The 12,988-nt window shown below is 38.7% G+C and overlaps 1 non-coding gene across 1 annotated transcript; it reads left to right on the top strand.

Moving 5' to 3' along the window:
* Nucleotides 1-231: 231 nt before the first annotated feature.
* On the top strand, nt 232-335 carry LOC112718653 (small nucleolar RNA R71). Its single transcript, XR_003160984.1, has one exon. It is a non-coding gene; the product is annotated as a small nucleolar RNA R71 (small nucleolar RNA).
* The last annotated feature ends 12,653 nt before the right edge of the window (nt 336-12,988 follow it).

Genomic DNA, 12,988 nt, shown 5'->3' with positions numbered 1-12,988 from the left:
TTCAGAGCATCAATTTCAAGAACTCCTTTCTTCTGAGGGACCCCATTATTCACAGAATTCCTCTCAGAGGTATACATGAACTGGTTGTTAGCAACCATGTCAATAAGTTCTTGAGCCTCTTCAGGCGTTTTCTTCAAGTGAATAGATCCACCTGCAGAGTGGTCCAGTGACATTTTCGAAAATTCAGAGAGACCATAATAGAATATATCTAATAGGGTCCATTCTGAAAACATGTCAGATGGACATCTCTTGGTCAACTGCTTGTATCTTTCCCAAGCTTCATAGAGGGATTCACCATCTTTTTGTTTGAAGGTTTGAACATCCACTCTCAGCTTGCTCAGCTTTTGAGGAAGAAAGAATTTATCCAAGAAGGCAGTGACCAGCTTATCCCAGGAGTCCAGGCTATCCTTAGGTTGTGAGTCCAACCATATTCTAGCTCTGTCTCTTACAGCAAAAGGGAAAAGCATGAGTCTGTAGACTTCAGGATTAACTCCATTCGTCTTTACAGTATCACAGACTTGCAAGAACTCAGTTAAAAACTGATAGGGATCTTCAGATGGAAGCCCATAAAACTTGCAGTTTTGTTGCATTAATGCAACTAGTTGAGGCTTAAGCTCAAAGTTATTGGCTCCAATGGCAGGAATGGAGATGCTTCTTCCATCAAACTTGGATGTTGGCTTTGTGAAGTCACCAAGCATTCTCCTTGCATTATTATTATTATTATTTTCGGCTGCCATGTCCTTCTCTTGTTCGAAAATTTCTGAAAGGTTATTTCTGGATTGTTGTAATTTAGCTTCTCTTAATTTTCTCTTCAGAGTCCTTTCAGGTTCTGGATCAGCTTCAACAAGAGTGCCTTTATCCTTGTTCCTGCTCATAAGAAAGAGAAGAAAACAAGAAAAGAAAAAGGAATCCTCTATGTCACAGTATAGAGATTCCTTTATGTTAGTAGAAGAAGATAGGGGTATAAGAAAGAAGAAGGATGAAGAAGAATTCGAATTTAGATGAAGTGAGGTGAAGAGAAGTGTTAGTAATTAATTAATTAAATAGAATAAGAAAAGAGAAGAGAAATTTTCGAAAATAATTTTGAAAAAATGGTTAGTGATTTTCGAAAATTAAAGATGAGATGAGATTAAAATTAAAATTTAAAACAATTAAAAAGAATTTTTGAAAAAGAGATGGAGGATTTTCGAAAATTAGAGAGAGATAGGTAGTTTTGAAAAGGATAAGAAACAAACAAAAAGTTAGTTAATTGATTGAAAAAGATTTGAAATCAAAATTTGAAAAAGATAAGAAGATAAGAAGTTAGATAAGATATTTTGAAATCAAATTTTGAAAAAGATAAAATTTTTGAAAAAGATAAGATAAAAGATAAAAAGATATATTTGAAAAAGATATTTGAAAAAGATTTAATTTTAAAATTGACTTAACTAACAAGAAACTACAAGATAAGATTCTAGAACTTAAAGATTGAACCTTTCTTAACAAGAAAGTAACAAACTTCAAATTTTTGAACCAATCACATTAATTGTTAGCTAATTTTTTGAAAATTGGATAAAAAGATAAGAAAAAGATTTTGAAAATATTTTGAAAAATAATTTTGAAATTTTCGAAAATTATAAAAAAATGAAAAAGATATGATTTTTGAAAAAGATTTTGAAAAGATAAGATTTTTAAAATTGAAATTTTGACTTGACTTGTAAGAAACAACTAATTTTAAAAATTTTTGACCAAGTCAACCCAAAATTTCGAAATTTTGGAGGGAAATAAGGAAAAGATATTTTTGATTTTTAAATTTTTAAAGAAAAACACAAAAATGACCCAAAACATGAAAATTTTGGATCAAGACACACGATGCATGCAAGAATGCTATGAATGTCAAGATGAACACCAAGAACACTATGAAGATCATGATGAACATCAAGAACATAATTTTGAAAAATTTTTTGATGCAAAGAAAACATGCAAGACACCAAACTTAGAAATCTTTAATGCATGAAAAATATGAATGCAAAAATGCACATGAAAAACAACAAAAGACACAAAACAAGAAATCATCAAGATCAAACAAGAAGTCTTGTCAAGAACAACTTGAAGATCATGAAGAACACTATGAATGCATGGGATTTTCGAAAAAATGCAAGAAAAATTTTAAAAGCATGCAATTGACACCAAACTTAAAAATTAACACAAGACTCAAACAAGAAACACAAAATATTTTTGATTTTTATGATTTTCTAATTTTTTTGTATTTTTATTAATTTTTTCGAAAATATAGTTTGGAAAAACGAAAAATAAAAAGAAAAATTTTTGAAAAAGATTTTGAAAAGAAAATTACCTAATCTGAGCAACAAGATGAACCGTCAGTTGTCCATACTCGAACAATCCCCGGCAACGGCGCCAAAAACTTGGTGGACGAAATTGTGATCACTTGTTCTTCTTACTTGTAGGATGTATACTCTGAGGGCATTGTTTATTTTCACAACTCCGTTCAACTAACCAGCAAGTGTACTGGGTCGTCCAAGTAATAAACCTTACGTGAGTAAGGGTCGAATCCACAGAGATTGTTGGTATGAAGCAAGCTATGGTCACCTTGTAAATCTCAGTCAGGCAGATTAAAATTGTTTATGGGTTTTCGAAAAATGCAAGTTAAGGAAATAAACAATAAAAGGGATAGAACACTTATGCAGATTCATTGGTGGGAATTTCAGATAAGGGGATGGAGATGCTGTAGAGCCCAAGGACGCCTGCTCTCCTACTGCTTCTATTCAATCCTTCTTACTCCTTTCCATGGCAAGCTTTGTATAGGGGTTCACCATCAACTGTGGCTACTTTCATTCCTCACGGGGAAATATCCTGTGCGGCTGTCACTCGCACAGCTAACCAGTCTGGAGGCATCACCCATGGCTGATGGCTACATCCCATCCTTGCAGTGAAAACTATGCTAACGCACTCTGTCACAGTACGGCTAATCACCGGTTGGTTCCCGCTCCTACTGGAATAGAATCCCTCTTTTGCGTCTGTCACTAACGCCCAGCAGGTTAAAGTTTGAAGCACGTCACGGTCATTCATTACCGGAATCCTACTCGGAACACCACAGACAAGGTTGGACTTTCCGGATTCCCAGGATCCTACTCGGAATACCACAGACAAGGTGAGACTTTCCGGACCCTCATAAATGCCGCCATCTATCTAGCTTATACCACGAAGATTCTGTTGGGGAATCTAAGAGATATACATTCAAGCTCTGTTGCATGTAGAACGGAAGTGGTTGTCAATCACTCACATTCATAAGTGAGAATAATAATGAGGGTAATTTGACTCATCACATTCATCATGTTCTTGGGTACGAATGAATATCTTGGAATAAGAATAAGAGAGATTTGAATAAAAGATAATAGAATTTCATTAATACTTGAGGTACAGCAGAGCTCCACACCCTTAATCTATGGTGTGCAGAAACTCCACCGTTGAAAATACATAAGCAAAGAGTTCAGGCATGGCCGAATGGCCAGCCCTCTCTAACGTGATCACAGGATTCAAAATACAATCCAGGATGTCTAATACAATAGATAAATGTCCTATATATACTAGACTAGCTACAAGGGTTTACATGAGTAAGTAATTGATGCATAAATCCACTTCCGGGGCCCACTTGGTGTATGCTTGGGCTGAGCTTGATTAATCCACGTGTAGAGGCATTTCTTGGCGTCAAACTTCAGGTTATGACGTGTTTTGGGCGTTCAACTCCGGATCATGACGTTTTTCTGGCGTTTAACTCCAGACAGCAGCGTGTACTTGGCGTTTAACGCCAAGTTACGTCGTCATTCTTCGAATAAAGTATGGACTATTATATATTGCTGGAAAGCCCTGGATGTCTACTTTCCAACGCCGTTGAGAGCGCGCCAATGGGAGTTCTGTAGCTCCAGAAAATCTATTTCGAGTGCAGGGAGGTCAGAATCCAACAGCATCAGCAGTCCTTTTGTCAGCCTTCTTCAGAGTTTTGCTCAAATCCCTCAATTTCAGTCAGAATTTACCTGAAATCACAGAAAAACACACAAACTCATAGTAAAGTCCAGAAATGTGAATTTAACATAAAAACTAATGAAAACATCCCTAAAAGTAGCTCAAACTTACTAAAAACTATATAAAAACAATGCCAAAAAGCGTATAAATTATCCGCTCATCAAGGGGTCCGTATGTGATTACAGGAGTGTCACCATATGGATATATTGAGCTTTAGGATATTGATTCTGACAGAAAGTTCATTGTTAATTGACAGAGAATCAAGCATTATCTTGAAAGCAATTTTGAGCAGGAATGCTCAAAACTGACTTGAGTGATTCTCAGTAAAGGTCCAGCTAAAGACAGTAAAGAAGCGCTTGCTGGGAGGCAACCCAGTCATTAGCAGGTTATATGATTTGATTTTACAAAGGCAAGTATCAAAAATGAAGGAATTCACAGAGTTACAGAAGGATTCAGAGCAAAAAGCAGAGAAAAAGAGCTTACTGGCGAAAAAACGCCAGTAAGGGGCATTTTGGGCGTTAAACGCATGAATGGGCACCATTCTGGGCGTTTAACGCCAGTAAAGGTGCCATTTTGGGCGTTAAACGCCAGAATGGGCACCATTCTGGGCGTTTAACGCCAGGTGTGCAGCATCCTGGGCGTTTAGCAAAACGCCCAGTGATAAAGGAATTCTGGCGTTTAACGCCAGCCAGGGCACCTGGCTGGGCGTTAAACGCCCACAATGGGCAACAAATGGGCGTTAAATGCCAGAATGGATGCCATTCTGGGCGTTTAACGCCAGAAAGGTGGGGGACCAAGATTTTGATTTCCAATCAAATTTTTTTCAAATTTTCCTTTTCTTACCCATACTTTTCTACATAAATACATCTCAACCTTTCATCATTCACTTTCAAATCTTCAAAAATCTAAAATCATTCTTCAAATCTCTCAACTCAACCCCAAATCTTATTCAAAAACTCACCCTTCTCTCAAATTCTTTCCATATCTTCTCAAATCTCCTTTCAAATTTTTCTTTTTTTCGAAATCTCTCCTCCCCCCTTTATAAATACACGTTCAGCCCCCTCATTTCCCCACACCATTTGAATTTGCTCTTCCTCTCTCTCTCTCTTCTTTCCTTTCTTTTGCTTGAGGACAAGCAAACCTCTAAGTTTGGTGTGCTTTTCCATGATCACTAAGCCAAGATTCATCAAGATCATGGCTCCTAAAGGAAAACAAACCAATTTAAGAGGAAAGAAAGAGAATAATCCAAAGAATCTTTGGAATCAAGAGAAGTTCTTAACCAAAGAACATGAAGACCATTATCACAAAATAATGGGTCTGAGGTCAGTGATCCCGAAAATTAAATTTGATCTGAAAGAAGATGAATATCCGGGAATCCAAGAGCAAATTCGAAATAGAGGATGGGAAGTTCTAACCAATCCTGAGATAAAGGTTGGAAGGAATATGGTTCAGGAATTCTACTCAAATCTGTGGCTAACAGATAAGCAGAGAATGACTGGAACTGCTTACCATACTTACAGAACCATGGTCAGAGGGAAAGTTATGTACTTCCATCTGGACAAAATAAGAGAAATCTTCAAATTGCCTCAACTGCAGGATGATCCTGAATCCTTTAATAGGAGAATGGTGAGAGCAGATAAAGGGTTGGATCAAGTTCTAGAGGACATATGCCTCCCTGGAACTAAGTGGATAACCAATTCAAAGGGTGTCCCAAACCAACTCAAGAGGGGAGACCTCAAACCAATTGCAAGAGGTTGGCTAGACTTTATTGGGCGTTCCATACTGCCCACTAGCAACCGTTCTGAGGTCACTATCAAGAGAGCAGTGATGATTCATTGCATTATGCTTGGAAAAGAATTGGAGGTTCATCATGTGATTGCTTGTGAGATCTACACAATTGCAAATAAGAATTCCACTGAAGCCAAATTGGCTTACCCAAGCCTGATCTCCTTACTCTGTAAAGAGGCTGGGGTAAAAATGGGAGTAGATGAATTCATACCCATTGAACATCCAATCACCAAGAAGTCAATGGAAGGACAAATGCAAGACAACTCTATCAAAAGGAGGGCGCATGAGTTCCTCCCTGAATTTCCCGAAATTGGCTACTGGGCCAGCCTAGAAGCATCTATCACCAAGTTGCAAGAGACTATGGAGCAACTTAAGGAAGAACAGCAGAATCAGAACTGCATGCTCTGCAAATTGCTGAAGGAACAAGAGAAGCAGGGGCGTGAACTCCAAGAGCTGAAACGCCAGAAATTCTCCCCTCAAATTGAGGGAGCATCCACTTCTCAAAATCAAGGTTGTTGAGTCCTAACTCTGTGAAAAACCTCTATCATTAGGAGCCTATTTAAATTTTTTTTGTTTTCTATTTTTATTTTCTAGTCTCATCTTATATCTATTTTTGAGTCTTGTTCTTAATTCATAATTAATAAAATTTAAAATTCATGTCTTAAAGCTATGAATGTCCTATGAATCCATCACCTCTCTTAAATGAAAAATGCTTTAATCACAAAAGAACAAGAAGTATAGGATTTCGAAATTTATCCTTGAAACTAGTTGAATTAGTTTGATGTGGTGACAATACTTTTTGTTTTCTGAATGAATGCTTGAACAGTGCATATGTCTTTTGAATTTGTTGTTTTGAGAATGTTAAAATTGTTGGCTCTTGAAAGAATGAGGGAAAAAGAGAACTGTTATTGAGGATCTAAAAAATCATTAGATTGATTCTTGAAGCAAGAAAAAGCAGTGAATACAAAAAAAATTTCGAAAAAAAAAGAGAAAGAAAGAAAAAGAAAAAGAAAGAAAAAGAAAGAAATAAAGTTGTGATCCAAGGCAAAAAGAGTGTGCTTAAGAACCCTGGACACCTCTAATTAGGGACTCTAGCAAAGTTGAGTCACAATCTGAAAAGGTTCACCCAATTATGTGTCTGTGGCATGTATGTATCCGGTGGTAATACTGGAAGACAGAGTGCTTTGGGCCACAGCCAAGACTCATACACTAGCTATGTTCAAGAATCATTATACTTAACTAGGAGAATCAATAACACTATCCGAGTTCTGAGTTCCTATAGATGCCAATCATTCTGAACTTCAAAGGATAGAGTGAGATGCCAAAACTATTCGGAGGCAAAAAGCTACTAGTCCCGCTCATCAAATTGGAGCTAAGTTTCCTTGATATTTTGGAGTCTATAGTATATTATCTTCTTTTTATCCTATTTTGATTTTCAGTTGCTTGGGGACAAGCAACAATTTAAGTTTGGTGTTGTGATGAGTGGATAATTTATACGCTTTTTGGCATTGTTTTTAGTATGTTTTTAGTATGATATAGTTAGTTTTTAGTATATTTTTATTAGTTTTTAGTTAAAATTCACTTTTCTGGACTTTACTATGAGTTTGTGTGTTTTTCTGTGATTTTAGGTATTTTCTGGCTGAAATTGAGGGTCCTGAGCAAAAATCTGATTCAGAGACTGAAAAGGACTGCAGATGCTGTTGGATTCTGACCTCCCTGCACTTGAAGTGGATTTTCTGGAGCTACAGAGACCCAATTGGCGCGCTCTCAACGGCATTGGAAAGTAGACATCCTGGGCTTTCCCGCAATGTATAATAGTCCATACTTTGTCCGAGATTTGATGGCCCAAACTGGCGTGGCAAAACAGCCTCAGAATTTCCAGCGTTTAACGCTGGAACTGGCATAAAACTTGGAGTTAAAGGCCCAAACTGGCATGAAAGCTGGCATTTAACTCCAGAAAAAGTCTCTACACATGAAAGCTTCAATGCTCAGCCCAAGCACACACTAAGCGGACCCAGAAGTGGATTTTTACGTCATTTACTCATTTCTGTATACCCTAGGTTACTAGTCTACTATTAATAGGATCTTTTGACATTGTATCTGTACCTCATGACACTTTACACGTTTATTTTGTGTACCTTCCACGGCATGAGTCTCTAAACCCCATGGTTGGGGGTGAGGAGCTCTGCTGTGTCTTGATGGATTAATGCAATTACTACTGTTTTTCATTCAATCATGCTTGCTTCCATTCTAAGATATTACTTGTTCTTGAATCGGATGAATGTGATGATCCGTGACAATCATCATCATTCTCAACTATGAACGTGTGCTTGACAACCACCTCTGTTCTACCTTAGATTAAGTAGATATCTCTTGGATTCTTTAACCGGAATCTTCGTGGTATAAGCTAGAACTGATGGCAGCATTCAAGAGAATCCGGAAGGTCTAAACCTTGTCTGTGGTATTCTGAGTAGGATTCAATGATTGAATGACTGTGACGAGCTTCAAACTCCTGAGGGCGGGGCGTTAGTGACAGACGCAAAAGAATCACTGGATTCTATTCTGGCCTGATTGAGAACCGACAGATGGATAGCCGTGCCGTGACAGGGTGCGTTGAACATTTCCACTGAGAGGATGGGAGGTAGCCACTGACAACGGTGAAACCCTTGCATACAGCTTGCCATGGAAGGAGCCTTGCATGCTTGAAGAAGAAGACAGTAGGAACGCAGAGATTCAGAAGATGGAGCATCTCCAAAACCTCAACCTATTCTCTATCACTGCAAAACAAGTACTTACTTCATGTTCTTATACTCTTCACAATCAATCCTGATAATTTCTGATATCCTGACTAAGATTTACAAGATAACCATAGCTTGCTTCAAGCCGACAATCTCCGTGGGATCGACCCTTACTCACGTAAGGTATTACTTGGACGACCCAGTGCACTTGCTGGTTAGTTATGCGGGATTGCAAAAGTGTGATTGCAATTTCGTGCACCAGGTTTTATGAAGGATGGATGTGAGTGGTGAAGAGAAAGATGGAATTTGATAGGTGAAGGGTTTTTGGGGAAGAGGTGTTGAGGTGATTGGTGAATGGGTGAAGAAGAGAGAGAGTGGTAGGGTAGGTGGGGATCCTGTGGGGTCCACAGATCTTGAGGTGTCAAGGAAAGGTCATCCCTGCACCAAATGGCAAGCAAAAATGCGTTTTTAGCCAATTCTGGCGTTAAACGTCGGGCTGGTGCCCATTTCTGGCGTTTAACGCCAAGTTCTTGCCCTTTTCTGGCGTTTAACGCCAGTCTGGTGCCCCTTTCTGGCGTTAAACGCCCAGAATGGTGCCAGACTGGGCGTTAAACGCCCATCTGCTAGCCTTACTGGCGTTTAAACGCCAGCAGGTTCTTCCTCCAGGGTGTGCTATTTTTCTTCCTGTTTTTCTTTCTGTTTTTGCTTTTTCAATTAATTTTGTGACTTCTCATGATCATCAACCTACAGAAAACATAAAATAACAAAAGAAAATAGATAAAATATAACATTGGGTTGCCTCCCAACAAGCGCTTCTTTAATGTCAGTAGCTTGACAGTGGGCTCTCATGGAGCCTCAGAAATGCTCAGAGCAATGTTGGAACCTCCCAACACCAAACTTAGAGTTTGAATGTGGGGGTTCAACACCAAACTTAGAAGTTGTTTGTGGCCTCGCAACACCAAACTTAGAGTTTGACTGTGGGGGCTCTGTCTGGCTCTGTTTTGAGAGAAGCTCTTCATGCTTCCTCTCCATGATGATAGGGGATATCCTTGAGCCTCAAACACAAAGGATTCTTCATTCACTTGAATAATCAATTCTCCTCTATCAACATCAATCACAGCCTTTGCTGTGGCTAGGAAGGGTCTGCCAAGGATGATGGATTCATCTATGCACTTCCCAGTCTCTAGGACTATGAAATCGACAGGGATGTAATGGCCTTCAACTTTTACCAGAACATCCTCTACAAGTCCATGAGCTTGTTTTCTTGAATTGTCTGCCATCTCTAGTGAGATTTTTGCAGCTTGCACCTTAAAGATCCCTAGTGGTACAAGGTACTGAAAACTTCCCAGGATCCCGTCTCTTTTGAGGCAGTTTCTGCCTAGACAAGTCATCCAGTTCTTTGGTGAGCAAAGGGGGTTCATCATCCCAAGTCTCATTTCCAAATAACTTGTCATTTAGCTTCATGATTGCTCCAAGGTATTTAGCAACTTGCTCTTCAGTGACATACTCATCCTCTTCAGAGGAAGAATACTCATCAGAGCTCATGAATGGCAAAAGTAAGTCCAATGGAATCTCTATGGTCTCATTTTGAGCCTCAGATTCCCATGGATCCTCATTGGGGAACTCATTGGAGGCCAGTGGACGTCCATTGAGGTCTTCCTCAGTGGCATTCACTGCCTCTCCCTCCTCTCCAAATTCGGCCATGTTGATGGCCTTGCACTCTCCTTTTGGATTTTCTTCTGTATTGCTTGGAAGAGTACTAGGAGGGAGTTCAGTAATTTTCTTGCTCAGCTGACCCACTTGTGCCTCCAAATTTCTAATGGAGGACCTTGTTTCAGTCATGAAACTTTGAGAGGTTTTGATTAGATCAGAGACCATGGTTGCTAAGTCAGAGGTGTTCTGCTTAGAACTCTCTGTCTGTTGCTGAGAAGATGATGGAAAAGGCTTGCCATTGCTAAACCTGTTTCTTCCACCATTATTATTGTTGAAACCTTGTTGAGGTCTCTGTTGATCCTTCCATGAAAGATTTGGATGATTTCTCCATGAAGGATTATAGGTGTTTCCATAGGGGTCTCCCATGTAATTCACCTCTTCCATTGAAGGGTTCTCAGGATCATAAGCTTCTTCCTTAGATGAAGCTTCCTTAGTACTGCTTGGTGCATTTTGCATTCTAGACAGACTTTGAGAAATCAAATTGACTTGCTGAGTCAATATTTTGTTCTGAGCCAATATGGCATTCAGAGTGTCAATCTCAAGAACTCCTTTCTTCTGATTAGTCCCATTGTTCACAGGATTCCTTTCAGAAGTGTGCATGAATTGGTTATTTGCAACCATTTCAATTAGTTCTTGAGCTTCAGTAGGCGTCTTCTTCAGATGAAGAGATCCTCCAGCAGAGCTATCCAAAGACATCTTGGATAGTTCAGAGAGACCATCATAGAAAATACCTATGATGCTCCATTCAGAAAGCATATCAGAGGAACACTTTCTGATTAATTGTTTATATCTTTCCCAAGCTTCATAGAGGGATTCTCCTTCCTTCTGTCTGAAGGTTTGGACTTCCACTCTAAGCTTACTCAATTTTTGAGGTGGAAAGAACTTTGCCAAGAAGGCATTGACTAGCTTTTCCCAAGAGTTCAGGCTTTCTTTAGGTTGTGAATCCAACCATGTCCTAGCTCTGTCTCTTACAGCAAAAGGGAATAGCATAAGTCTGTAGACCTCAGGGTCAACCCCATTAGTCTTGACAGTGTCACAGATTTGCAAGAATTCAGCTAAGAACTGATGAGGATCTTCCAATGGAAGTCCATGGAACTTGCAATTCTGTTGCATTAGAGAAACTAATTGAGGCTTAAGCTCAAAGTTGTTTGCTCCAATGGCAGGGATAGAGATGCTTCTCCCATAGAGGTCGGGAGTAGGTGCAGTAAAGTCACCCAGCACCTTCCTTGCATTGTTGGCATTGTTGTTGTTTTCGGCTGCCATGGGTTCTTCTTCTTTGAAGATTTCTGTTAGGTCCTCTACAGAGAGTTGTGCCTTAGCTTCTCTTAGCTTTCGCTTCAAGGTCCTTTCAGGTTCAGGATCAGCCTCAACAAGAATGCTTTTGTCCTTGCTCCTGCTCATAAGAAAGAGAAGAGAACAAGAAAATGTGGAATCCTCTATGTCACAGTATAGAGATTCCTTGAGGTGTCAGAGGAAAAGAAAAATAGAAGGCAAAAGTAGAAAATTCGAACTTATCAAAGAAGATTGAGTTCGAATTTTGCATTAAGGAATAGTGTTAGTCCATAAATAGAAGGATATGAGAAGAAGGGAAGCAATTTTCGAAAATTAAGTAAAAGATTTTGAAAACATTTTGAAAAACCTTAATTGATTCTCGAAAACCAAGGGTGGAAAAGAAGTCAAGTGATTTTTTGAAAAAGATTTTGAAATTAGAAATCAAAAAGATTTGATTGAAAGCTATTTTGAAAAAGATGTGGTTAAGAAGATATGATTAGTTTTAAAAAGATGTGATTGAGAAGATATGATTTGAAAAAGATTTGATTTTGAAAAATTTTGAAAACCTGAAAAAAATTTGCATTGAAAACAAAATCTTCCCTCTTGTGCCATCCTGGCGTTAAACGCCCAGAATGGTGCACATTCTGGCGTTTAACGCCCAAAACTCTACCCTTTTGGGCGTTAAACGCCCAACCAGGCACCCTGGCTGGCGTTTAAACGCCAGTCTGTCCTTCTTCACTGGGCGTTTTGAATGCCCAGCTTTTTCTGTGTAATTCCTCTGCAGTATGTTCTGAATCTTCAATTCTCTGTATTATTGACTTGAGAAGACACAAATTAAAAATATTTTTGGATTTTTAATAGTGAGGAATAATCAAAATGCAACTAAAATCAAATAAACAATGCATGCAAGACACCAAACTTAGCAGTTTGTATACTACTGACACTAATGAGAATGCATATGAGACACATAAACACTCAAGTCAAGAGAACTCAAAGATCAGAGTAAGAAATCATCAAGAATTACTTGAAGATCCTTAAGACACATGAATGAAAGCATGCAATTGACACCAAACTTAAAATGAGACACTAGACTCAAACAAGAAATATTTTTGGATTTTATGATTTTGTAATTTTTTTTGGATTTTTCGAAAATTAAGTGGAAAAAGAAAATAAAGGTATCAAAATTCTTAATGAGAATTCCAGGAATCATGCAATGTTTAGTCTAAGACTCCGGTCCAGGAATTAGACATGGCTTCACAGCCAGCCAAGCTTTCAAAGAAAGCTTCGGTCCAAAACACTAGACATGGCCAATGGCGAGCCAAGCCTTAGCAGATCACTGCTCCAACAGCAAGATTGATAGAAATCAACATGCTCTTGTGATGATAAGTTGAAACCTCGGTCCAATGAAATTAGACATGGCTTCACAGCCAGCCAGACTTCAACAAATCATCATG

The sequence above is a fragment of the Arachis hypogaea genome, chromosome 10 (assembly GCF_003086295.3).
Source record: "Arachis hypogaea cultivar Tifrunner chromosome 10, arahy.Tifrunner.gnm2.J5K5, whole genome shotgun sequence".
Classification (NCBI taxonomy): Eukaryota; Viridiplantae; Streptophyta; class Magnoliopsida; order Fabales; family Fabaceae; genus Arachis; species Arachis hypogaea.
Note: the sequence above shows the minus strand (reverse complement) of the source record. Positions and strands in the feature narration are given on the sequence as shown.